The following is a 26,416-nucleotide window of genomic DNA, read 5'->3' as shown; positions in this document are numbered from 1 at the left end:
CAGAGCTGCTAAGGAAATCTTTTTACAACTTAGTGCAGACACCTACAGCCGTGTGCCCCAGCTGGGCGTCTGGCCTCTGCCGTTCAGCCCATGGAAGGGAGCATCTCCTGGAGAGCCAAGGTGTTCTCGCAGGCTCCTTCCCTGCCTGCAGAGGCGAGCGCTGAGTTCCCTTCTCCTTGCCCTCTTGCCTGGGGCCAGAGGCAGTTTCAAGGCAGACAGGAGGTCTGTCAGAGGGTGCCACCACTCCACGAAGCAGGGGAGGACAGGAGGAGGAGGAGGAGGAGGGCTGTCCTGCTGGGAAGCAGCACCGCAGTGTGCGTGGTCCTGACACGGGGACTGGTGGCATCCTTTCGCAGCTTGGAGCTACACCTGGATTCACCGAAGCAGCGAGGCATGGCTGCGTTCATTGCCATGCTCAAAAAACAGTACTTTAAAATTCCTATAGTGTATAGTATCTGCTCCCAGACTGAATGAATTAATCCTGATTATAATTACTACGAACACCAAAGGAAACATTAATAGGAAGGCGTTTTTATGTAAGTTCGCATTGTCACTTTCAGTCCAGGCTTCCGTGCGGCAGTGCACAAAGAGTGACATTTAGGGAAGACAATATACAATGCTCCCTGGTAAAAACTCGACGTGCAGAAACTTTCTCGGTCTAAAGAGTTATAGTGACTGTAGCACAGCCTCACAATATAAGCCTTTAAGAGATATAAAAGATGACATTTCATTTTTGTTCGCTAGAACATTTCTGTTTGAATGGAATTCTTTCAGCAAATATCAGAAGAGGAGTTCAGAATGCCAGTCCTGGTGCTGCAGAGCTTTGATTTTCAATGCACAAATTCCAGCAGACGAGCTGTACAGCCGGACGACTTTCCCTGTTGATGGCAGCAGACAGTCTGACTTCCAGCCAGACCTGGAAGAGACGGTGTAAATCATCACTGTCTCAGAAAATTATCTTTGTGCAATTTAATCTTTTTCTCTCAACTGATCATATTGTTAGCTAGCAATTTGGTAAAGAGGAATTATCAAATGAATGATTTTAAAAGCCTGCCAAGTCTTTTCAGATTATTAGCACAAGTTTCAGAGAGTAAAGAAAAGTTGAAATATTACTCAGATGCAGCAATATAACACCTAAAATTGAACCGGCATTTCAGGAAATCTCTGAGATAAACCACTTGAATTTCTTCGCGAGGTCACTGTGGCAGAAATGTCTTGGATGTGTTCCATGCTTCGGATGTGAATTGCAGTTTACACTTCTGACACGCTTGGCAGAACATTCAGCATCGTGGTGGGTTCAGCACCGTCTCCAAGTGGTGCCAGCCTGGGGCTCCTTGACATGGGCCATCGGAGACGTGCCCTGCAGCACGCGGTGCCCACCTGGGTCACCACCATCGTGCACCTGCAAAAGACTCCAAACTGCAAGGTGCCTAAACCAGGACCCAGTGCTAGGTCCCCCTGCGGCACTGCTCTCCGTACGGTGGCTACACGCCCTCCGTGCTGCACACCGGGCACCTGAGCTTTATGAGATGCACAAACTGCGGACCAGGGGAAGCCAGCAGCTCCCAGCACCTTCTCTGTCTGTCTGGCTGCCACTTTGAAGAGATTAGTCGAATGTCTGTGCATTCCTACACGGCATAAGTAAATAGCTGTGATAAATAATTATAATTATTAGCCACAAAAAGAAATTTAATAAACAACACAATGCAGCAAGGATGTACTTTCTGTGCTCACTAGCTCGGAACTAACACCGCACTGGTTCTGGGAGGATTACACCGCCAGTCCTGTCCACTAATTGGCTGTTTCTCACTGCTGAGATCAAACATAAAGGCTCATTTATTATTCTTTAATTTAACTAAAATATCAACCAAAATTATGTACCGTTATGTTGGGGAATGTAAGAACTGTTGGTGTGCAGGCACTGAAACACGGGTCAGCTGCAAGCTTTCCCCACACAGCCACACGCGCATGTTAATTGTCTACTTTACTTCCCAAAAACTCCAGAAAAGCACTCTTCTTTCTTTAACTTCTGACTGCACAACGCATCCCTGACGTTCCTGGCACGGCTGCTAAAATACCTCAGATACCCCACTGACACCGTGCAGCAGGGCAGGAACGCCAAATTCATCATCTCACTTTCAGCAAGTAGTCAATAGCAATGAGTGGATGCTAAGTGAGGGAGGAACACGAATGCCATATCACACTGCAGGAAGGCTGTTCTTAATGCACAAACACTGAGATCCAACTCAACAAACACTTTTATAAAGAACGGAACAGTGGTGCATCTGTGTGAACATATCTTTTTCCTTATCAGTAATTTTAAGAAAGAATTCCTACACAGAAAAACAACATTTGCGTGGTCTGGAGCAATCAATTCCCAGCTGCTGAGCACGTGCCCCTGTTACGGCGGCGCTGTTCAGATTCCCTGGCCTGTCACGCAGGCACGAAGTAAGACACAGTATTGATAGAGTATTTTCACATTGCATTTGGCAGAGAAGAAGAAAGACTCCTGGTTGGAAAACACTATGAAAATGAGGGTTTTGAAAGCAGACAAATATTCTTAAACAAAGGAAAGGGAGGGGATCCCCAAGAGGAAAACAAGAGAGCAGGAGAAAAGGCCCCGTGCTGGAGGAGCAGTGGTGGTACCATGTGGAGCTGCCCCTATTGATGGCTATCATCAGCTCTCGGCACGGGCAGCACTCAGCAGGGTCACCCTGCGTCTGTGTGCTGCTCGGTGAGGAGCAGTGCCCAGGACAGACCCAAGGCTGCCCCTGGTTCGGGACCACAGGTGCTGAAATGTCAGCGGCCTACTGAGGGCACCCTGGCTGGGCCTCCGCTAACGCGGATGAAATGACTTCCTACAGCAAGGCTGCCAGGCTACCAGAACCTACAAACCACTGGTTCCTACCCACTAGGGACTGGGAACTGGCTCAGGTCTGGATTTGTAGCCCAGCTTTGCAAGGAGGGGGTCCCACCCTGCTCAGGAGCAGCATGTCACTGGGGACGTGGGGACTCGCCATGGCCGGAGCAGCTCGGCCTCTCCTCAGTCAGCTCCCTGCCCAGGCCGGCAGCCCAGGAACGGGGTTTGGGCAGTGCCTGGTGCCCTCCCCATGGGCAGGAGGTGGCCCCAGGAGCACTGCTGCTGCCACAGCCCCAGGGTCCCCAACGCCACCTCCCCCAAGGCGTCTGGGCCGTGTGGCGAGGTGATGAAGGAATCAAACCCAGGCCCGAGTGTAATCTCATGGTCAATAATACATTATTTATGTCTTAAATTAGTTTCTAACGTATGTTATTAGCATAATTGCCCTGTGCTTGGGCCAGGTCTAAGCATGTTCTCTCACTGGAGTTAAACAAAAGCAATCACATTAAATTTACGCAGCCGTTAATGAATTGTGTGCTGATGTTTCCAGGGTTTGGGGTTTGTCATAGCACAGAGCCATGCTGCAGGACACGACCGTGCCGGTCCGTACAGCCTGAGGGGATTTCCTATTGCACAGCTATCCCCCAGCCCGACCCGCTAGCCAGGAGAAACAAACCCAGCTGGGCCCAAACAGCAAGGAGAGCGCTTTACTTTGTACTTTAAGGGTACCAAAAGCCACAGCCCCAGAACACAACTGAAGAGATTCGGGGAAATTCTGTAAAACACAGTCAGGATGAACAAAATGAGAGAGAAAATGAGAGGATTGCCATCAGACACCCCCTGGCCACTGGGATACATTTGGGAGTGCTGCCCCAGACCCCGTGTCCCCGCAGGCAGCCCTCCCGTAGCTGCCCTCAGCCCATGGCCACCCCCACCATACAGGCAGGGCCTTCTCTGCCCCCGCCGCCCCACTGGAAGCTGTGTGGAGAACTCGGGAGTTAATGAAAAGCAAACTCATTCCCGGCCCTGCTGCCACTACTGGATGGAGCCAGTCTTGGGGCTGTTTTTCTGTTTGTCTGTTTTTTTGTTGTTTTGTTTTTCCTGGAAAGAACAGTCACCAAATAAACCTAAAGCAATCACTTACTGGTTTTTTTCTCACATTTCCCCTGTTACAGCCTTGTCACTTGAAACCCAGCAAGCAAAATAGCATGAGGCAAACTCCTGCCAGCCAGCTTCTAATGCCAACTGCTATTGCATGAGCATGTGCTTATAAAAACTTGCAGGTTTTCCCAGATTCCTTATATTTTGCGTTAAGGACACAGCAGGAACACAAGCGTAAGACTGCTGATCTGCTTGCAAGGCTGAGTGCTGTACCGCTGCAGCGGGTACGGCCGTGCTTGGTGTGAACCTGCAGTGGTGCCACACACATCAGGCAGACCCGAAGCCCGGACAAGGGGGCTGTGTTGACTTCCATTACACAATGTTGGTTATAGGAAGCACAACTGGGGCTCTGTGGGATTCTGTGACACCACCTGCTGCTAGCCCCTGGTAGATTTTTATGGCTGGTGGTGAGACTCAGTGGGGACAGGAGTGAACGCTGGCCACCTCCCAGGTGACGCGGTGGGGCTGCTGGGGGGCACACCGAGCCCCCACGGCCCTGTAGCTGTGCTGCAGAGACACACCGAGCTGCTAGGCTGTGTGCTCCCGGGCAGGTGACAGGCCCAGCCTGGCCAACGCTAATTTCAGTGAGAATTCAAACAGCCCCGAGCAGGCTTTGTCTGCATCTCTGAGTGCTGAGCCCTTTCCCCGTCACTCTAGGTCTAGGTCCATCAAACTCCACGCTCCAGAAACGCCACCTGCAGCAGGCGGTGTCACAGACCTTCAAGGCTGTGCTTGTCCAAATGGGTTGGATATTTCGCTCCTTTTTCAGGACACCACTTGGTTTCCCTTCAGAAGTTATAAAAATTTTACCAGAGGCTTTTGGCATAAGATGAACTGCTTTTTTATTATGAAAACTGTCAAATGTTTGAATTGCTACTCTGCATCCTATCATTTTTCATTTCCTCTAATCTATACCAATCACTAAGCCTGCAATGCTGCTGTCATGTTCATTTTTTTCCTACCTACCTACAACTTTATCCTGTAACAACTTCTTTGTAATGGAGTAATTCAAAATAAATAAATAAATAAAATTCCGGTAATACACATTTCTCATTACTTACAAATAAGCAACTTGCCAAAATGGTCCCAAACAGTCACGCTAGCAATTTCAATTCACTGGCTAAATATAATTAGTAACCTCACATCTTTTTCAAAAGGCATTGGCATCACTTTACAATTCATTATGGGGACCATAGACAAACTGTCTTATAAATCCAATATCAGTAAATGAATCAGAAGAGCAGTAATTACCAACAATTGGTGCAGGTTAGCAGAGCATCTCAGGCTCCTGAAGCACCACATTACGGGGTTAGGGCTTGCCACACCTCTGCAGCAACAGAACTGCTCTGCGTGAAGAACCAACCCTATTTCTTTCTTTGTGTCCCGACACCGACCTGAATGGTGCCTGCTGGAGGGAACGGAGCAGGAGGAGCACCTGGCGTGGCCCCAGATGAACGACAAACCCGGTGCCTGTCAGCCCTGCCCGCGTTTCTGCTCTCCATCAGCTGGCACCAGCAGTGCTGGCGCAGACGCAGACCGAGGAGGAGCACGGCCCTGCAGGCAGGTGGAGTTACACCATGAATTCAGCTGCAGACCGTGCCCGGGGCATCGGGGCTGGGATGGGATGAGCAGCTGGAGAGAGGTCGGCAGCGAGGCCTGGAAGCTGCCTGTAAGGCTACCAGCAACGCTGCCAGAAATACGCAGAAGCTGCAGGAAGCTTTTGTAAGTCACTCACCAACTACGATGGCTCCTATGTGGTTTTGCACCTTTTTATTCCCCCCCCCCCCCTTTTTTTTTTTTTTAAGTCAGGAAAATTGGCAGCATCATAAAGCTGTACTACTTAAATCATCTCTTAATTGAAGTGAAGTGAGAATTAGAACAAAAATAACACACGCGTTCTGTTTGCAGACGAGAGAACAGAGTATGCACATTGCTAAGATGATTTTTGAAGGCCTTCATATTTCCAGTGGCAGTTTAGTGCCTATACTAAAAAGCAGCAATAGAATAACGATGCTTTGGTTTAACGGAAAACAGGTTAAGAAGACCAGTGGTAAAACAGAAAAAGAAAATACCTTCAAAATGAAGTCTTCAGAGCTTGGGTGGCCCTGGATGTAATCCACCAAGAAAAAGAAGGTACAAAGACAGTGTATCAATCGTTTTTATTATAAAACGACCTATGAAAAGCTCTGGGAGGTGGATCAAAAATGGCTGAAGAATTTGCAGGACCCTGATACGCACAGAGCACTGTGACACTGGCCAGGAGAACAGCACGTAATTGCTGTTTACCATCCGAGATTCGAGTAATATTGCAGAGGGAGATAAATCAGAGCCTGACATTCAGAGCAAAATATCAGTGACCTTGACAGGTCCTGTCTCTTTCCAGTCTGAGTTACACTCATAGCAACCAGGCTCTGCACTTTCTTAAGGAAACCACCAACAGCGAGTCTGATCGGTTTTACCTGTGAATGTCCCCATCTTTCTGTTATGCATATTGCCATCCCACATGGTTTTATTAAAGTACTCTGACCTCTATTAGTCATACCACTTACACTAGTCTTACTATTTTGTTTCAAAAATAAATTTGTTGATAAAAAAAAAAAAAAAACACTTCAAAGTGAAAATTTCAAAGAAAAAAAGAATTTCTGAACATGAAGCTTACTGGAGGCCAACCAACGGGACACATGGAACAACACATTTTTAGATATGCCTGTGACCCTTTCTTGCCTGTTCCTTTTCATCAGATTTCCTCTATAATTTTCATTTCAGATGAAATTTATTTTTCTGCATAACCTGACATCATAAGAATATATTTATTACAAGAACTGGTAAAAACACAAGTAATTATTCTGTTCAAATTCTTCAGTTCATAGACTCTTGCAGCTGCTGCTGCACTGTGCTGTGAGCCAGCTCTGTGGGTGCCGGGGGTTTGCCAACCTTTTGCCACCAGTGAGGTGACGCCCGACTGACAAGAGAAACAAGGTACAGCGATAAGAGGAAAAGGACTTCATATACATTAGGAGTAAAGAAATAAAATGTTGACATATAGCTACTTTACCTTCCCTAGAGTGATTCTACCTTCAAAAAAATACTGCCTCGTAACATCTGGTGCTATCCCTATTTTTGCCCATGCATGGAGCTGGAGATAGTGCTGATCAAGAGAGGAGGATGTTGACTTGTGCCTTCTCTCATCAGCACAGATTGCTGATCTCTAACAGTCTCTACAAAACATGAGACTCTTAAGCAGAGTAGCCCAAGGTTAAGCTTATTTCAAGTACTTCTCTTGCTGCCAAAGTCTACTTTTAATATGAATGTTCTTGTTTTTCCATTATATGCATGTGAACTTATTTTTGAGATAGTATCTTCAGCACTGAACCACCATTTCTCTCCTGATTGCTGCCATTACCAGTTGCAAACAAAGTATTTATTCATCAGTAAATATCCAAAATAAGATAGCTCAGCTCATAGTTTCTCATGAAAGCTGAACAGGATTACAAGGAACAATAGACTAGGCACATGGCATTTTAGCAAAATCAACAGATTTCCAAACTGTTCCTTGTATGCATCTTCATTGGTAACTGTTTTATCCAGACTTGTTTGTACTTTGACAAAATTAAAGAATGAATAAGCCACCAATATTTGCTATTAAAAAAAATATCCCTTATTCAATAGTTAATTAGTTTAAAATATTAAAATATTTAGCCTGTGACTGAATATCAGGTAGTTTGAAGGCTGATTCACAGCTTCATACAGCTACACAAGAATCTCAGACAGATAAGTACATAGGCTAAAATCAGTGTCTAGATAATAATGTAAGGCCATAGATACAGACCACATAAACTACAGAAGAAAAAAAAAATAGATTTACAGTCATAAAATCACAGAATGGTTTGTGTGGGAAGGGACCTCAAAACTCATCCAGTTCCAACCCCCTGCCATGGGCAGGGGCACCTTCCATGGGCCCAGGCTGCTCAAAGCCTCATCCAACCCGGCCTTAATAGATGCACAGGTTAATAGAAACGAAGATGAGATACGAGGATCTTCTTTATAACTGCCATTTAACTATACTTGAGCTTATTCCTGCATCTGGTGCTCTCTTCTCATTCCCTGCCCTTCACTTGTGCTCACTCTCTAAATAGCATTGACCAAGCTGAGCCCTCTTCTCCCTGCAGGAAAGGGGCTGGGACACATTCACACAAACCCCAAAATTATGTCAAGAAAGTGTCAGAGCACTTGTCAGTAGGACAAACGTGGAGGTTGTTCCTGGTTTCTCTTGTGAACCACCGTGCAGTTTGGTGTGATTCCCATTTCCACCGCAAATTAACAAAGAGCCAGCCTAACTTTTTGCTGTTACTCTGTACTCCCAGCTACCTGTGAGTGAGAGGAAAAGCTCCAGCTGATTTTCGGTCCTATACATAGCACGAGCATGTATCGTAAGAGAAGGCAAAGACACTATGATAACCTGAGTCCTCGTTATACAAAAGGCCAATATGTTTCAATCACATTGTTATTCTCAAATCAAGCCTTTAATTTCTGACCAAACAGCCTGTGGGCAGATGTGTTTTTTTTTGCTGCTGCTCGTGCCCACCCCGCAGCTGCAGCTGGCTGACGAGAGCCAGCGCCTGCCTGCGCTGCTGCAGCCCCATCAGCTCCAAGGAGAAGGAACTCGAAAGAACCCAGAGGAGAGCAAAAACGATTAGGACCCTGGGCGGTAAGAAACGATTGAAAGAATCAGTTGTTTTGTCAAAGGGGATGCTATGTGAAGACTTGTTTTTTAATCTTCATTAATGACCTGGAGAAAGGAGACTTAGAAAATACTGAATATTCTCAGGACACTGACAAGGGAAGTGTTCTGGAGCCAGCCCGTGCGCAGGGAAGCGCTGACATTCTCTGCATTGTCTCCAGCTCAGCACAGTGACATTTGCAGCAATCCTTCCTGTGCACAGCCCATCCAGCCTTCCTGATCCACTGACAGAAAAATACAATATGTGTATATGTTTCTGTATGTATATACACACACACATGCACACACAAGTTACCATGGACTATTGCTGAAAGTTTATAATCAAATCCTTTTTAGAAAACCTCAGAATGATCAATTTGTCTCAAGACCTTTAAGAAATTGACATGTTATTGAATATTTCATCTATTTTTTTCTCTCATGTAAGAATAATTATTTTAACATTTTAGGTAAAGTCTTTTGTTGTTGCCTAGGCTTCTGCTGGATGATGCCTCAAGACAGGATCAGATTTGTACTAACTCTGCATTCAGCCAGGTACATTCTTCTTTGAGCAGTAGGCAAATATTTCCTCAATTTATATATTTTAATTAAATTTTTTCAAATCATTATTATTCAACAGATGCCTGTGCAATTCAGTTTGCTTTCTGGTTTCATGAGAATTCACACCATTTATGAAACTTTCAATTTTTCCCTCGGATGGCCAAACATATAGAGAGCCCTTGAGATTTAATAGCTTCTCTGGATGCAGCAGGGGCTGCTGAAGACTACCAGGTTATTTTGCAATATGTTAATTCATGTTTCTTTGCACACAAATAACAAGCAAAAGAAGCAAATGACTTGATATGACATGCCAGGAGAAGTCACATGAAGGACCGCACAACTTGACCTTATATTATAAAGGCTGTGACTATCTTCAATAACGCTTTGAGAAGTGAGGCAGCTGGGAGAGGAACAGTCCCCATGACATTGCAATTATGCAAAGGTGACATACAAATAAAACCTCCAGGCAAACAGAGCTGCCTTTTCATATTAGGATTGAAATAATTCTCAGATTACGAGTAAACTTTGTGAAAACTGTCATATCAATTAGAGGGTTTAAGGAAACTGAAGTCGTAGATAATGTATTGAGCATAACAAACTGACATTTTGATATGCAACCAGCAGACATAAAAAAATGACAGCTGAGTCCAAAAAGTCCAGAAAGACACTTAAATCAGTAATGCTGAAATGAATAAATTAAATGAGCAATTACTAGTATGTTCGACAAAGCATGATATAACAATGCATTAAGCATATATTAGCTCAGCCTTTACTCACTGATCTTTATCTTTTTTTAATTAATGAATTTAATTGACTGGAAGGGTGATTTAAGAACAGCTCTTTACAAGAGAAGTAGGAAAACCATTTTGTACTTGGGAGAAGAGAAGCCAAGAGAATATGCAGTGGCTTCTGAAAGCAGTGGGCCGGAGCCATTCCCAAACTCCATCTGTGCCAAAAACTTACAGGAGAATCATTAATAACTGTTATTTCCACAAAGAATAACTTACCAAAATTAAAACCAGTAAGACATACAAAGTAAGGGAAATTCTACCCAAACTGTAAGGATTCATAAGGAGCTTTTCACATCTTGAAAACAGTTCTTCCAATCAGAGGGAAGGTTTGCAGACCTGTGAAGGTGCCACACACCCCGAGCAGGCTTGGCACAGCCACCGGCACATCACGGTGAGCTTACCCCCAGCAGCACCAGCACTTGGGACCTCCTCAGTCTGCAGGCCGTTTTTCCAAAATGGATGGGGAGGAACTCTTTTATTCTTTCTCTGAGGCTGGATACAACCAGTTGCCTGCAGGCCACCAGCAGACATCTCCCTGGATGTGCATGCAGTCGTCCGGTATTGCGAGCCTGCCGGCCGGGTACAGGGCACTGTCTGGAGAACCAGCCAGTGCTGGGATTGGAAGCAACCAACTTAGTGCCGTGTGGGCAGCGAAACGAGCAAGTGCTGAGCTCAGCTTCCAGCATGGGCACTACAGCAGCTCTGGCTGGGGGGGACACGTGCTGCTGCTGCTGCTGCTGCTTCCCACCAGAGCCTGCGGGCAGCAGCACCCGCAGAGCTGCCCCCTTTACTGCAACGGGCTCCGATACTTCTTAAAAGCTGCATCATACGTGTGTTATCCATGTTCATATACACGTGTGAACATGTACGTGTATTCAAAGAGCACACTGTGCATGTGTCTGTATGTGCACGCAGACGGTAAGCCAGGAAAGTGCCGGTACCAGGATCTGAGCTCAGAGCATGTTGGTGAGCTCGGGGCGGCTGTTGCAGTACCGCACACCTCCTCTTCACAGAGCAAAGCACAACAGCAAACACAACTCCCTTTTGTTACCCTGCCTGCGTTTCAATTACAGCTGTTATAAATGTATTTTAAATAATGACTGTTTATAGTTTTCTTTAATTTCCATACCTAGGGAATTTAATTTATGTTTAATCTATAGAAGGAGTTAAGCCTGAGAACGTCAGATAGAGATGAGTCCCGTGTTTTCTCATAGTAAATTATAGTCATATGGATTATGACTTTCCTAATGCTGGATCTGAGGCATTGCAAAGACCAACACCACTATGAACAGTGAGTTCAACTAGCACAAGACAAGCTATTAATTAACGTGAAGAAAAAATACTTATTAGATATACTTATTAGATAATACTTATTAGATAATACTTATTAGACTGGCTACAAAAAAATCAAAGATGGTCTGGCATGGGAGAAAAATGCATCTTTTATATACTGTAACAGGCCTGAAGAGTTTCTATCACATTTTCAAATGTGCTCTATCACGGTAAAAAGTAGAAATGTGCTCAAGCACTCAAACTCAATTTCAGTAAGCAGTGATGCACATACATCCAGGGTGAAAATTTCACTATGTAATTCTTTCGAAGGCTCTATTGATGGGGCATGCAATGATGGGGTGTGATCGTCAGCTCACGCTGGCTATTGGCTATCTTCTGTTTTCTTCAAACATAAAATAATAAGACCAAAAAACATACCCTAAGTCCTGACGGTGAAATTTTTAGAAAGCATATCTCAGAAGCAGTGATTGCTCACTCCTCCCTGCTGCTTCTGAGAACAAAATAGAAAAAGGGAAATGAGGAAATCAGTGGAGCAGCTGGAAAGGAAACTCACGGAGCTCCTCGGTGGGAAAAAAGACAGAAGCAGCCTGGAGTGCACTGAGTGAGAAGACCGAAGCTCTCTTGCTTCGCTCTGCACCTTGCATCATCTGCTAGTGTGGCTGAAGGCTGGTCAGAGTTTTTCTTGGCTTACGGTATTGGGGGTAGAAGAACAGAGATTATGGACGTCAAAATGTATTTCCTGCCAAGACGTGCTGTGTTTCAAACAAATAGCTGAAGAAATATTCAACACCTCAATGACCTAAATGCAGCAATGAAACAAAAATGTGAGAGTATTTGTGGAATAGAGACTTCACAAAATCTGGGCTGAGTTTGTTATTTGCTTTTATTTGAGAAATTTTATTTTCTCACTGTGTCTGCACAGCCTTACAAAATACAATGTCACTAGCAAGGAGAAAAGCAGTCAGCAGGAGTGTTAATTGCTGGTTTGCAATCATCTCCATAAAACCCACAGCCCCCCAAACCACGCCTATCGGCATGAACATACACTGAGAGAGAAAACTGCACAGATAAAGATGAAAAGATTTTGATCCATTTCTTGGATGTGTAGCCACTTTCACCCATAAATTCACCATCACAGAACTGCAGGCTGGAGATTGTCTTCTCCTAATCTGAGCACAGGTTGGTACTGCAGAGCCACGTTCCATCAGGGAACACCCAGAGTAACACAACTACAACACCACTACCAACTCATGCATTTAAAGTTGCTTGTTTGGAGTGGTGGTGCTTTATTTATTTCAATTCTTTTAAGGAATAAAGAATCATAAAACTCTACACAGGTCTGAGCTTTTTTCCAGGAAGCTCAGAAAACACTTGGAAGGACAAGTCACGATTTCATGGGAAGAGAACAGCCGCATGCAGCTAGAGCTGTGACAGGGATGCTGGCAGCGTATGCCATCGCTGACCGAGAGGCAGTGCCACCGACCCCTGCTCACAGGAGCTGTTTTCAGGGTGGCTGTCAGAGGAACTTTGTAAAGCCAGAGCAGACACCTGATGGGGCCTGGCTTGCTCTGTTCGCAGAGAGGAGTATTTCCGAGCAGCCAAACAGCCGTACATCAAGTGTTTTAATAATCCCGTGGCTGGGCAGCTTCCTAGCGTCACACCAGAGGGTCTGGAGTAACAAGCTTATATAGAAGCTCCAGTTGTATTAAATATTAAAATATTGTTAAATATTAAAACAAAACCTCTGAAAGATGAAAGAGCAGCAGAAGTCACAACACATTCTATTATTTTACTTAATTCTGTCTCAAAGCATTTTGTAAGGGAACAGCCTATGGAACAGGAATGGAGCCTCTGACAAGCACAGGACAGCGCAGCGCTGAATTTCGGGTTAGCCATCACCTGCCCGTGCACTGAAGGCGGTAACCAAGAGTTTGTATTTTCATGACAAATCCATCTTCCTTTTCCCCGCTCCGCTGACTGGAACAGGCTCCGAACAAGCGAGAAGGGGCACCCGGGAGAGCAACTCCTTTGAAATTCCTCCACTAACCTGCTCCTACGACGTGAAAAATAATTCTTTCAAGGAGAAAGCATCCTTTTATTTCTGTGTGCTTAGTGAGACTGATCAAACCCCAAATATCCCTGTAGCTCTGTGCATTTAGCGGGACTGATCAAAGCCATGCCTGCTAAACAAGGGCACGAGGCAGAGGCAGCTGGAGGCCGGGAGGAAGGCTGTGCGTGTGGTGGCACAGAGCACACCGCGCTGCTCCGGCCTGGTGCTGTGCCGTGCTGGCCGGGAGGGTTTGTGCTGGGCCCCATCCTCACCCTGCCTCCCTTGGGGCAGCTCCGAGGGGTGGTGGGACGCTCACAAGCTGGGGGTGCGAGGGCCAGAAGCGGCACTGCCTCCAGCAGCAGGCAGTAAGCTGCCCTGGAGAAGGACAGGGGAAAAGGAGGCCCGGGCAACACACCCGGATGGATGCTGGAGGTGCCCAGGGCTCAGGAGGCCTTGTGGAAGTGTCCGAGCAAAGATGGATGTTGCTGACACTACAGCAGCACCTGGGAACTGATCAGTTCTGCTGCTTTTGAGTTGAGGTGGTCCGGGTGTGCCAAGATGCACGTCCTTGGACATTTCCCAGGGCGTGCTCCCAGCCACGGCCCCAGAGGCTCCTCCGGCCCTCAGCTTTGTGGCCTTCAGGGGAACCGGCACCCGCGGTGAGGCGAGAGCAGGCGGAGCACTGCACCCACACGTCCTGGCCTGAGTCCCCCTGGGCACAGCCGGCGGCCCCGACCCACCCAGAGGTGTTTCCAGCTTCCACCTTCGCCACTACGGGGCCGCCAGCTTCTCCTCCCAGCCCCGGCCCACCCCTGCCACCGCCGCCAGCCCCCAGGCCACGAGCAGGCTTTTAATTACAGGCGCTGTGCACCAAAATTGGATAAATACGCCTAATTGTTTTTTGTTTGTATGAAGACAGAAAAAGCACATTGGAAAGATGGTAAGAATAAAAAGTAAACAGGATCTGCAGCACCTCTCAGAATAATTGCACCTTTCTGCATCTCCCGGTGTAACCATGGCAAATAACTGCTCTGCCTGCTCGGCAATTCGCGCCCATTACTCATTCTGGGTGCTGAATTACCTCGTCACAAACAGCCAGTTTGCGAACAATTAAACTATCATAAAAATGGGATTTTTCTCCTCAGAAAGCTTTGGGATACGCTGTGTTGAAGACATTTTTCACATTTTCACGGGAATCTTTTCTTTCCTACTGCAATAAATACCAGCGGTCACCACGACCCACACAGAATTGTGTTTTATTAAAATTCCCTCCACAAACAGAACAGACACAGAGCCGGGACAGTGCGGGTGACCCCTCAGTGAGGGCATGGTGACCAGAGGGAGGGCAGCGGCTGGCTTGGTGGGCACGGGGAGGTGCCAGCCCCCAGGGAGGCTTGCCACAGCCTGCCCCAGGCTCCTTTCCCTTCCCTTGGATTTTAAACTGATTCTTTACCACCTCTGCATGTGTGCAGGGACACCATTTGTGGAACCAGAGCAATAAATTTTACCCTAATCAAATACACTCCGTATTTTTGTAGCCACCGTATCCCTGTCAGGGCACGCTCTTTACGCCCTGAATATACTGCTTGTATGCAAGCAAGGCTTTGACTGCTATGGAAGCAACAGATATAATAAACTTTGCTGACTTTACTATTGCTGGGTTTTGTTGCTCAATACCATTTTTTTCCCACTTTGTACAGTACCAGAGAAAACCATATCTCATGTACCTCTCCAAGCAAGTTTCTTCTGAGGAGCTCCTGAACTTTGGGTCCCAGCACAGCCCCATTTAATGCGCCTCCCAGGTGACTGCAATATTGTAGCTAAATTTGGAGATGAGAAACCATCCCCACATCCTTCAGCAACCACAAGCAGTGTGGTGTGGAAACCAAAACCTCAGCAGTGACCAGGACGGATTTACCAGGCCAACAGCACAGAGGACACAAACCCCCTCTAAGCCAGACACACACTGAGCATACCGGGTTTGTTGTATTCTCCTCTGAAAAATGAAGCTAAACTACAAAAGGTTCATAAACACCAAAGCTGTGTCTTTTAATAAGTATGGCTGAAACCCACATAATGCACCCAGAGGTGTTTGAAAATTGATAATTAAAAAATCTTTTTTTTTTTTTTTTATATCTAACACTCAATTTTTACATACTTCTAACAGAATGAAAATTGGAAAAGCTCCACATCAGCTTCATGGAAATATTTTTTCTGCCTGTCTCTTTCTCTGTTTCTGTTTACTTTTACTGCAATTTCCGCAGCAAAGCCTAAGGAGGCCCTGCTGGGATATTTCAGCAGTCGCATATTCCATAGTTCACAGGAAGAAACAAATTCTTTAAGTTCTCTGAATACTGAAAATGCAAGTTGTACAGCACGGCACCATATCTTTTCCTGAATCGTGCCTTTCAGGAGCTCGGTGCAGGCCGGGCAGGTGCCGTTTCCCCGCAGGAGGAGCGCAGCGTGGCAGCCGCCGCACAGACAGGCCGAGCAAAGCAGCACGTGCGGCTGTTGGGAAGTGTCTCCAAAGCAAGTCGTCAGAGACACTTTGAAAATGAATACAACACTATTTCTCTTAAATCCTACTCCTCTACGTGCCTATGTTCAATCACTGATTTTGTCTTTGCACCCCACAAATGGCCCCACGAATGCTACGCGCCCCATCAGCAGCTCTGAAACCTGCCCAGAGCACAGAAACCCTGTGCAAGGGGGGTGAGAAGGGAGCAGCAGCACAGCACCAGGTATCCTGAATGCTGAGCGGAGAGGTCTCCATCGGTGTGCTGAGGAGATGCAGATGGTGCACAGCGCCCCGAGGTCATCCATCGGGAGGCTGGCACCACACGTGTAGGGTGCTCCCTCGGACGTGCCATATGCAGGGCTTGGAGCCCTCCTTGAAATAGAACAACCTTACGTGACAAGGAGAAAGGCCATTAGGGGTCAAAAGCCACAATATCTACAAAAAAAGGCTAAAGGCACTTCCATTTCAGGCCTCGGCAGATAAATACGAAGTCCTTGAAGGAGCCGTGCTTTGCCATCAGGGGCTGCCACGCGCGCTCCGGGTGAGCAAGCCTGTGGAAAGCCCTTTTCTAACGCACCAAGCAAAGGATAACCATCTGTGTAATACCCAGAAGTCAGAAGGGAACGGCTGGAATTAAATAGCATGTCTGAGAGACGTGTATTTTCTGCTATTGTAGGTGTCACTTTTAGCATTATGGCAGAAAGCCGGTGATAAACCTAATAGCTTGTTCCTGCCAGCATGCAAAAGTTTTTGAGACTGAGGAGCCCAACAGCCTGATGTAGAAAGGCAGTGCAGCTCTCACGGACACAGGCTGCCGAATTAGCCAGCACACGGAGCGTACCGGCTGGCAGTAATTCGGCAGTATTAGTTAGAGCGCACCATGCTCTCATTTTTAGGTAGTCAGAGACAAAAGGAAAGACAATATTTTGCCCCAAATACTTATAATTATTTAATTAATTATACAGGTATGAGTATCTGCTTCTCACTGGGACGGACGATCATTCAGGAAGCCTTTTTTGGAGGTCTTGCAGTAAGATCCTGCTACTCCTCTGAGCATCCTCCGCAGCCCTGGCTCCCCAGGGCTGCACAGCAGGACACAAACGTGCCGTACCCGTACCTGTGGCAGCACACTTGAAAGCCCTGCCCTATCCTATCCTATCCTATCCTATCCTATCCTATCCTATCCTATCCTATCCTATCCTATCCTATCCTATCCTATCCTATCCTATCCTATCCTATCCTATCCTATCCTTCTGTTCCTTTTCTTCCCCTCTCTGTCCCTCCCTTTTTAATCTTTCTCAGCGCACAGCAGCTGTAACCTGATTAATTAAGTTGACCATTCCAGTGAGATTTGCAAATTGGGTTATAAACTGGACAATTAATAAGCATTATAAATATGAATATAAATTGGCACTGCACTTTTTGGTAGGAATTGCAGGAAACTCTCCCTTTTCCCTCTCTCCCTCTTCCCCGAAGGTGGGTGCCAGGCTGGGAGCAGCTCGGTGCTGGGCCGTACCTGGGTCCCAACATTTATTTTGGAGTCCAGACCTGAATTCTGAAAGAAACCAAGCATTGCCTGTCTCTGCTTCCAGGTGGTTTTCTTCTCCGCACTGCCACTAGGTTGGCTGCTGATTTCAACTGCTATGTAAAGTACTGACTCCAGTTACACAAATCTTGCACGTAACTGTCCGTAAAAATTTTACATTCTTACTGTGCACTTGGCAAATAACAGATGTATTTAACTCAACAGACCTTATTTCTTCAGCCTGAAAATACAAATTTATTTTGAATTCTTTGTGTAGAATTTCCTTCGTGTACTGCGGTCTCACTTCTCACACGCTGCACGTAAAGTCCTTAGCCTGGCAAACCAACACAAGTCCCACAGATTTACCCCAGAGACAACAGTTTACCTAAATTTACACCCAGTTTTGCTTGCATATTCCCTGCGGCATCATTTAAATGATGTGCCAGGTGCTGTTTGAAAGCCTTTTCAGGACACATTTGTGCTGTGAAATAAGAACTCAGATGGAACTGATTGAACGCTGCCCGTCCCATCGGAGATCCACATCACCCTCTTGGAGAGGCCGCAGCAGAAAGCGGAGCTGTGCCAGAGCCCTCCGTGGACCTGAAAACACGCCTGGAATACATCTCCTGCCCTGCCCTGTCCTGTCCTGTCCTGCCCTCCCCTCTCCGCTCCATGGCTGTGTCACCAGGGCTGTGTTTTCTCCCAGGAAGGACTCCTGTTCCACAGACCTTTGATCCCATCTTTGGAGATGCTGCCACACGCAAACAGTCCCAGCACGGGGAAGTAGGGAATGAGGGAATGATTTAATTATATAGTTTTTATTTAATTTTCCTCAAAATAGAGAAACTGGCTGGCTATTGTGAACACAGGTTCACCTTTTTGCCAACTTCCTAATGCTGTCACCCCAGAAAAGCATTTCAAAATCCTTTCTGAGATGTCTAGAAGTTCTCGCAAAGAACCTCACAAAACCACATTTACAAAGCACTTCAGTAAGGAAGCAATAATTAAAACCAGCCTCCTCTCAGCGTGGAAGATGCATTCCACTGGAAGTAAACCCACTCTTACATTTCATTGCAAATTTATCGGAACATGTTGACTTCATCTGTTCTCAGAGAACATGAAACCACAGCTCTCGGCAAGCTGTTCTCATTTATAATACAGGGCTCTTCTAGTGTTGGCAAATGGGAAATCCCAGAGCTGGTGAATACACAGAAACCTTCATCTGCTGTTAACAATCCCTCCGGACCCTATTTGTAAAGAACTGGCCTTTGCACGCACACTCACAAATGTGCAGTATGAACATTTGGCAGAGGGGCTGTGCATTTTAGTCCCAGGCCCTTTAAAAAACTTTATGCTTGTTCACAAAAAAAGTCTTTGTGGAGCTGGCTTAACAAAGGCAATGGCTATGTTTCCAGTGCCGTGGATAATCCCTGCTCAATTACCTCCGATTTAGCAAAATGGCAATCCAGACAAGTCATTTCAGGGAACACAATGTGACAGCACTGCAGACGCACTGTCTTTGTATAATTAAAACACAAGAAAGATTCCTCTTCTAAGTTTAATTCACGAGTCAGTTCCAATCTGGTAAAACAAGATTGCTTCCACATAATGTATTTCCCTTATACTTCGAGGTAAAGGAAAAACACAACGTGAAATATTGGGCAGTATCCAGACTCAATATTAAGCATCACGGCACCAAAATAATTCATTAACATTAGAGTAGAGTCTGGCCCACCTACTAATTTAACACGAGCGGTGTAATAAATTACTTCTTTACAAACGGGAAATTATTTCTAATTTGTGAGGAAGACACAAATATGCACCTTTCTCTATTTGTCAAACTTCCTGGAAGCCTTCACGCATACCTACAGCTCCTCAGCTCCCTGTTGTACCGGGTGACCACCGTTCTGACAGATGGGTGTGCAAACACACGGGATAGGGACCTGCCCTTGCACGCCCGTGTGCCGGTGCTGGCACAGTGCTGGGCAGTGCCGTGGGCTGGGCCCCGCTGCCCCCCCATCGCCGACTGCTTGTGCCATGGGGGGGAGTTACAGGTACCGACTGGGTGCCAGCTGCAGAAACAAACCTCTCACTAAGAAATATTCCCAAGGAAATGTTCTAAAACAACAGCAACTTTGAGCAGACAGGCTACAGAAAACACCTTAGTTAAATATGAGGAGTTCTGCTCGGCGTGTGAAAAGGGACACGGTAGCCATTTACTAATAGGAAATGGAAGAAATTTGAGTTTGGCCTCATTTCCCAAAATGTAAGTGAAGCAGCGGTGTGCTCAAGGACCAGCAGCACCAAGCAGGGCAGTGCCCAGCTCGCTTTGTCCCCACCGCCTCGGTGGGCAGCCTCGGACCTCCCGGAGACGAGGAGCTGCAGCCCTCCCACAGCCCGGCCGCACACCACTGCAGCCCCTCTGCACTCAGCAAGTCCTAAACCTCTCCAAAAAACTTTGTTTCTGTTTCTTAAAGACTGCACAGCTGAAAATAATTAGCATTACTGTTATGGAAACGAACAGCCAACTTTACATACATCCCTTCTTTCCACAACCAATCATGCAACACCAAAATCCTTAAATCGTTCCGTCCTCAGCAGACAAAATGAACTTTAGGTCCATGTGTGTCTGTTCTACAGAACGTGCCAGGGACAGACCGAGCACAGCAAAACGAGCCTTAGCCAACACCACGTTTTATTGAGGACTCTGGGATATTGGTAACCAGCTCCAGCGCTCTCACCCCATCCTCCTAGACTAAAGGCTGGGCGCACCCTGAAGCTGTGCCCTCTGCCCCCAGGGTCAGCAGGCTCTGAGGTCGGTGTCTGACTGCTGAAAGAGCCAAGTTTCTGTAAAGGAGTTGTTGGGAGAGTCCACGTCCAGCTGGGTTTGAATACCTGCAGCAATGGAGCTACCACAACCCGGGCAGCTCCTTCCAGTGTCTGAGCACCCTCACTGTAAAAGTTTTTTTCCTGTATTGCATAAAGTGAACCCCTCATCCTGAAAAGAAAAGAAAAAAAGAAAGAAAAAAAAAAAGAAAAAAAAAAGAAAAAAGAAAATCCACCAACAAACACTACCATGGGGCCAACCTAACAAAAAAACAAACTAATTTTTCAATCAAACATGGCAGAACACCTTGTATCTGTGGTTAGTTTGATGCAATGTTTTCACTGAAGACACAAATTAGGCAGCACTTGACAGGATATAAAATAATGTAATCAGAAATAGTAAAAAACTTTGATAGGGGTAAAACATCCTTCGTCTTATGGAAAAATTTCCTTGACTATATCACAGGTTGAATTAAAGTCACCAATTAAAGATATAGTCAAATTTTAAAATTATAACCCACATTAAGTACTCTTACTAAAATAAACATATCTGATAATGCTCGTAACAATTAACATGTCCTTAAACAGCTGCTGTTGAACTGCTACAGGCTCTAGTGCTATGTAAGAGCATCATTTCTCTCAGGGCAGCCTTTGTGCTCGCTGCTGACCATACAAATGAACACAGAGTACGTGCTTAAACGCACTGCTGCAGAAGTTCTGTTTGCTTTGACCTCTGAACTACCTGAACAAAAATCACAGTTTCCTTTGATGTTTAATCTACATAGAGCAACGAAAATTATTAATTAGCTATAGGATATAAAAATACTCAAAAAAAATAATTAGAAGAGCAAGAAGATTACCAGCAATGATTACCACACGTAATATAATCACACTGGATTATGAAGATGAGTTACATTAGAGGTTTTACAGTAAGCTCAAACCTTCCAAAGGTAAGACACGTGCTAAAATAACAGCTGGAGAACAGCTGGATACTCAAGACAAATAGTATGGAAGCAGAGTAATAAATCATGGGACCTGTATGTCTGACACCCTGACTTGATCAGGAAAAATGAATTGCCCAGCACAAAGTGTAATAAAGAGAGGTGCCAGAAAATAGACATATCTGCCAGTAATAATTTGAAGTTGAAATATAATCACACATGATATATATGATAAATAACTTGAGACAAGGTCTCCATCAACAAAGGTAAATAATAAATTTATATGGAAGTAAGGCTTTACACTGAAGCTCTGAAATAAAACCAGAGAGATTATGCCAATGTCGCTCATTCCAGTTGATGACGTTAATTTCTGACAAATAACCTCTAAGGCATCCTGTGTGTTTTCTGGACTCGGAACCAGTATCTTTTCTATATCTAAACTTCAAACTTGGTAATGTTATAAATGTTTAAAGAAAGCATCAAGTCAAACACTCCCTCTTGTCTCCGAATGCCTCTGCGCTGACCCCACTGCAGGGACTGGCCCTGGAGTCAGTGATGCTCTGCTGCCAGGGATAAATAACCATGGCTGTGACCATCCCCAAAACTAAAGGCAGGACTAAATACAACAGGAGAAGAACAGATCCGCGACACAAAGCACCACGAATGGCACGCAGCAAGGTGAGGGGCCTCGCTTGGGCGGATGCAGAGGGGTGTCTCTCGGGTGGAGCTGCTAGATCCGCGCTCTGTAAGTCACTTTGCCCTGCGATGGGCGCAGCTACCAAAGCAGAGCTCCTCCTGTGCCTGGACGTGACAGCCGCTCGGCGCTGCCTCCACCTGCAGCTCCCCCAGAGCTCCCTTCTGCTGGCACTGCTAACCACCGCGGGCAATTAGCCCCGTGCGTTTTGACAGAAGTGATGTGAAATGGATCCCCGCATCTTCCTTCTTGTCACTTGCTTTGGTTTGCACTCCCAGGGGTCAGTGGTGAAATACAGCTGGGGGAACGCCGTGCCCTCCTGTGGGCTCCAGGGGATTTATGAGGGCAGAAGCTCCCCTAATCAGAAAAAGGGAATGTGCACGTCTGTAATAACATGAACAGAAAGATGCGCTGTCCTCTGGGATCTTCTGCGCCTAAGCATCGAAGGATGCTTGCAAAGTGGGTAGATTTTGTATTTTTAGGCACTCTTCAGAGTAGAAGAATGTAAAACATAATTATCCATAGAAGCACAAACCAAGATAAGGAGATGAAAAATAATAAAAATGAAAATCAGCAGAACTCCAGGTATAAAGTCTTCAGAACAGCGTGTGTAAAGGGAGGACAGGTCCTCACGTAGCATTTGGGGGCATCACTGGGGTTTGCAAACCTGAGTTCGATGAGCGGAGACCACAGCTAGGGCAGGTTCTGCTGGAGCCCTGAGCCCTGAGCCCTGCTACTGCAGCCCCCGCAGCCCCAGGCCCCTGGAGGGGTCAGCCCTTCGGCAGCAGCCGTGCCCGTCTCATTGAGACCTCCCCACCCAGCTGTGCCAAACCAGAGGTCACCGCTGCAGAAAAAGGATGCTTTTGGCATCCAGAAACAGATGACGTTGTTCTTGTGGGCAATCTGTGTTGGGTTAGAGCAAGACCTACCCCTTGCTCGAACTCCACTGGAGGACCTGACGTCCCCTTCTGGGTCCCATCTCCAGCACCAAGACTCCAGGCCTTGACCCATTGCCTGATGAAACGGGCACTTCTGGCGTCAGGTAAAACACGACAGAAAACCAGAACTTGTCTGCAGCGATGTGCACAGCTCTCGCAAGCAGGCAACGGGGAGCAGCAGCCGCCTGAGCCTCAGACGTAGCAGCTTCAAAGCAAGCCTTCATTAAACCTGAGGCCGAGAGCTCAGTGCTGATTGAAATCTGACTAATTGGGTCTATCCGCAAACAGACGGAGACTAGAAAGGAAAAATATTTAGGGTAAGCAAGTGTCCTAGAAAACCCAAGGCTCTAGCTCACAGTAAATTCTGGTGCACATTCCAGAAAGATCTGCTGTCTGCAATGAAAATGAGACCAGCAAAGCTGGGGCAGTTGGCATGGGGAGGCGAGACCCTGCTCAGGGATCTGGGGGCACCCGGCCAGGGGGCAGCTTCTGGGGTGTCTGCATTGACATGTGTCTGTCAGGCAACCTCACAAATACTTCTAAACACCTCGTAGCATCTCACAAACAAGGCAGTGCGATGCGATACAAACAGCTGGTGTCCCCAGGAGTCCCAGCACTGCTTGTCACTCCGGGATCACCGCGTGGTGCTCGGCACCTGGCGCGTGTGGGACCACGGATGGTGGCCACAGCCAAAGGGCCAGCACCCAGCCTGCTGCTGTGCTGCACTTAGAAAGGAAATGATGACTAATCCCAAAAGTTCTGCAATACTTAAAATAAAGGGCTGTTCTCTGCAACTGGCGAGGGAAATAATGTCCTAAGAATATTTGCACGGATCTGGATAAAAGCTCTGTGCTGGGGGCGTGTGGAGGGGAGCCTCATCCTAGCAGATTATCATTTTCCTCTCCCTTTTATCCAGTTTGTTGTTTTGTTTGTTTGCTTGTTTACTATCTAGAAGTTAAAAAGGTAAATTCTTTCTAGGTAATTTTTTTTTTCCCCACATAAATGATAAACTGCTTGTGCTTGTCAGAAATTTAGAAATTAGGAGCATCAGTTATGAGTAATATATTATTACTATGTCATTACTAAAAGATATAACTTTTACATCACCATGCTAGTATTTATACTTCATTATATTGAAGGGACTTATTATATTTAAAGGATTATCTCTCCTGCCTTGCACTGTTCAAAGCAATAAATGGCTGCCAAGTTTGATTAATGGCCAAGAGGAACCTAAGGCATTTAATCAATCTCAAAGCTTTTTATTGCAAATATTCTACAAAGAGCTTATTCCCACTACAAAATAAACTATGGATCAAAAAAAAAAAAAAGAACTATTCTTCTCTCCTATGGGAAACTGCAATTATCTTCTAACACAGTGTTGAATTTTCAAGGGATGTAATTTTTTGCTTGTGTCAAGGCAGACATAGATGTGCATGTGAAAAAAGTGCATTAAAATAAATAATTGAGTGGCATGTGTGGAAAAAGATTAACATTTAACACCTGAGGCACAATTTTCTGAATTATCCATGCAAAAAATGTGCATGCGGTTGCATACCAGCAAGTAATTACCTGATTTGCATATGTAATGAAATACGAGGCCATCACATCAGGAAGAATTTCAGTGTCATTTTGAAGGGTCTGTCCAGTGCAGAAAGGGAATGGACATTAGGCTCTCGTCTTCTCAAACCTGAACACAAACGTAGCGCTCAGAAGAGGACCCTGCAGGAAAGCTGCAGAGACCGAACATCTCCGCCTCTGGCTGAAGTCTGGGCAGGAGCTGTGCGAATGCCCTGGTGAGATGCTCACTGCCCGGCTGGGAATGCAAGCTTCCTGCAGAAGCAGAGGCGCTTATAAAACATCCCCATCTCTCTCCTCTCACCACCCAGATCTCAAGTTCATTAAATAAGGTGCAAGTAATATATAAGGATGAGAAAAAAAATCATTTCTATAGGAAGATGTGTGATAAACAGGCAGGACTAAGAAGTCCTTTGGGACTAAGAAGGCTTTTGGAAGCCTTTCTGACCACACAATTGCTTGCCCTGTGTGCATCGAATACATGAGATACTGACTTCCCAGCACATAGGCACACGAAGGCAGGAGAATGAGAAGATAACCCAACAACAGCAGCCCTTCCTTCACCAACGTGGTCTTTACTATTGCCAAAACAACATACAGTCCAGCCACTACGATTTTGTTCTTACGTAAAGTGCGTGCTAAAGAGCAAGCATTTCCTATCATTAATTTTTCTGGTCACTTAGTCAAACAGTTATGAAATAAAGGCAAGTTGATATTGCTAAAGAAAGTAGGGTTAGGTCTATGGTGAACAGTAGTGATTTTTACTTTTTTACTTTCCTTAATATTTGGGATTGGTTGTATAAATATTTATGTTGAACTTCCACAAAAACAAAGCAGTCCCCTTCAGGGAGATTTTATTTTATTTTGCTTTATATTTTACTTTACTTTATCTTACTTTGTCTCATTAAACCGATATGTTTGAGAAGCATGTATAGAAACTGTATTTCAAAAGATTTTTTCTCCATGTTTAATTCACTGTATCATGTATAAAAGATAGCCAACAATGTAAAGGGGTTATTGACCAGAAGCAATTCAGGAGTCATCCTATTAAAAATATATAAGGGAAAACTAAGCAGAATGCTCACAGGTATCCTGTGTAAAAACTGAGTTATTGAAAATTGGCTATGGGAATAGCCACAACAAGTTACAGAGCATGCCAGCAGGCTGGGACCCTTCCCTTTATCTATTAGATATTGGTCTCACCTGTGCAATGTGAGCTGAATGAAGACCTGCACGCATGCCAGCTGTGGGCCTGTCAATGTGCGAGGTGTCCTTCCTCTGCTTCAGCTTGCTATCCATAGCATTTTCATGTTAAAAAACAGGAAAATTCATGCCCAAAGAAGAGCTGGGCTTTAATCAATACAGACTAAGATGTCAATAAATTTATTTTCTACAGAAAGCACGAGCAGTTCAACAATGAGAGCAGAGATAACAAACCCTGCACGTCTGACCGGAGTCTCGGTATAAATGATGGCTGTGGCACACAGCCCCTCAGACGTATCTGCAGCTGCATACGTGTATGCACTTATCGATCCTAAAAAATTACTTACACTAAGCTTTCCTGTGCTATTTCATAATACTGCATTTTATAGCAGCGAAGACTCCAAAAAAAGTAAATTGCTAGAACCAATACTCAGACAATTACACATTTTCCCAGTGACACCAAGGTTATAATTAAGGATTCACTGCAGAAAAGGTGAATGGGACCATAAAAAGCCAGTGCCTCGTAACAAAGGATGAATCAACCTAAAGAATCCCTAACAACTGCCTTCGTGGATGCATTTGGACAGCCTCCTTTTAAACACGATGCACAGCCGCCTCTCCGAAGGTTGGTTATTTGCGTGTCTTGAAGACACCCTAAGTGTGGATTCCCATGGACATATCTCCGTTCCTGACGTGGAGAAGTCTGCCTGGGGAAAAGAGAGAGCTGTGCCGCCGCCTGGCTGTGCGGGCGCTGTGCAGGCCC

The 26,416-nt window shown here is 45.7% G+C and overlaps 1 protein-coding gene and 1 long non-coding RNA gene across 5 annotated transcripts in view; one reads left to right on the top strand and one right to left on the bottom strand.

Annotated features, from left to right (window-relative positions):
* Nucleotides 1-26,416, bottom strand: part of NEGR1 (neuronal growth regulator 1) — a 260,822-nt gene that overhangs the window by 194,154 nt on the left and 40,252 nt on the right. The gene's annotated exons all lie outside the window — the stretch shown is intronic.
* LOC137860510 (uncharacterized) lies at nucleotides 15,025-16,716 on the top strand. The gene is made up of 2 exons (XR_011098972.1): nucleotides 15,025-15,412; nucleotides 15,846-16,716. It is a non-coding gene; the product is annotated as an uncharacterized lncRNA (long non-coding RNA).

Source organism: Anas acuta, chromosome 8, assembly GCF_963932015.1.
Source record: "Anas acuta chromosome 8, bAnaAcu1.1, whole genome shotgun sequence".
NCBI lineage: Eukaryota > Metazoa > Chordata > Aves > Anseriformes > Anatidae > Anas > Anas acuta.
Note: the sequence above shows the minus strand (reverse complement) of the source record. Positions and strands in the feature narration are given on the sequence as shown.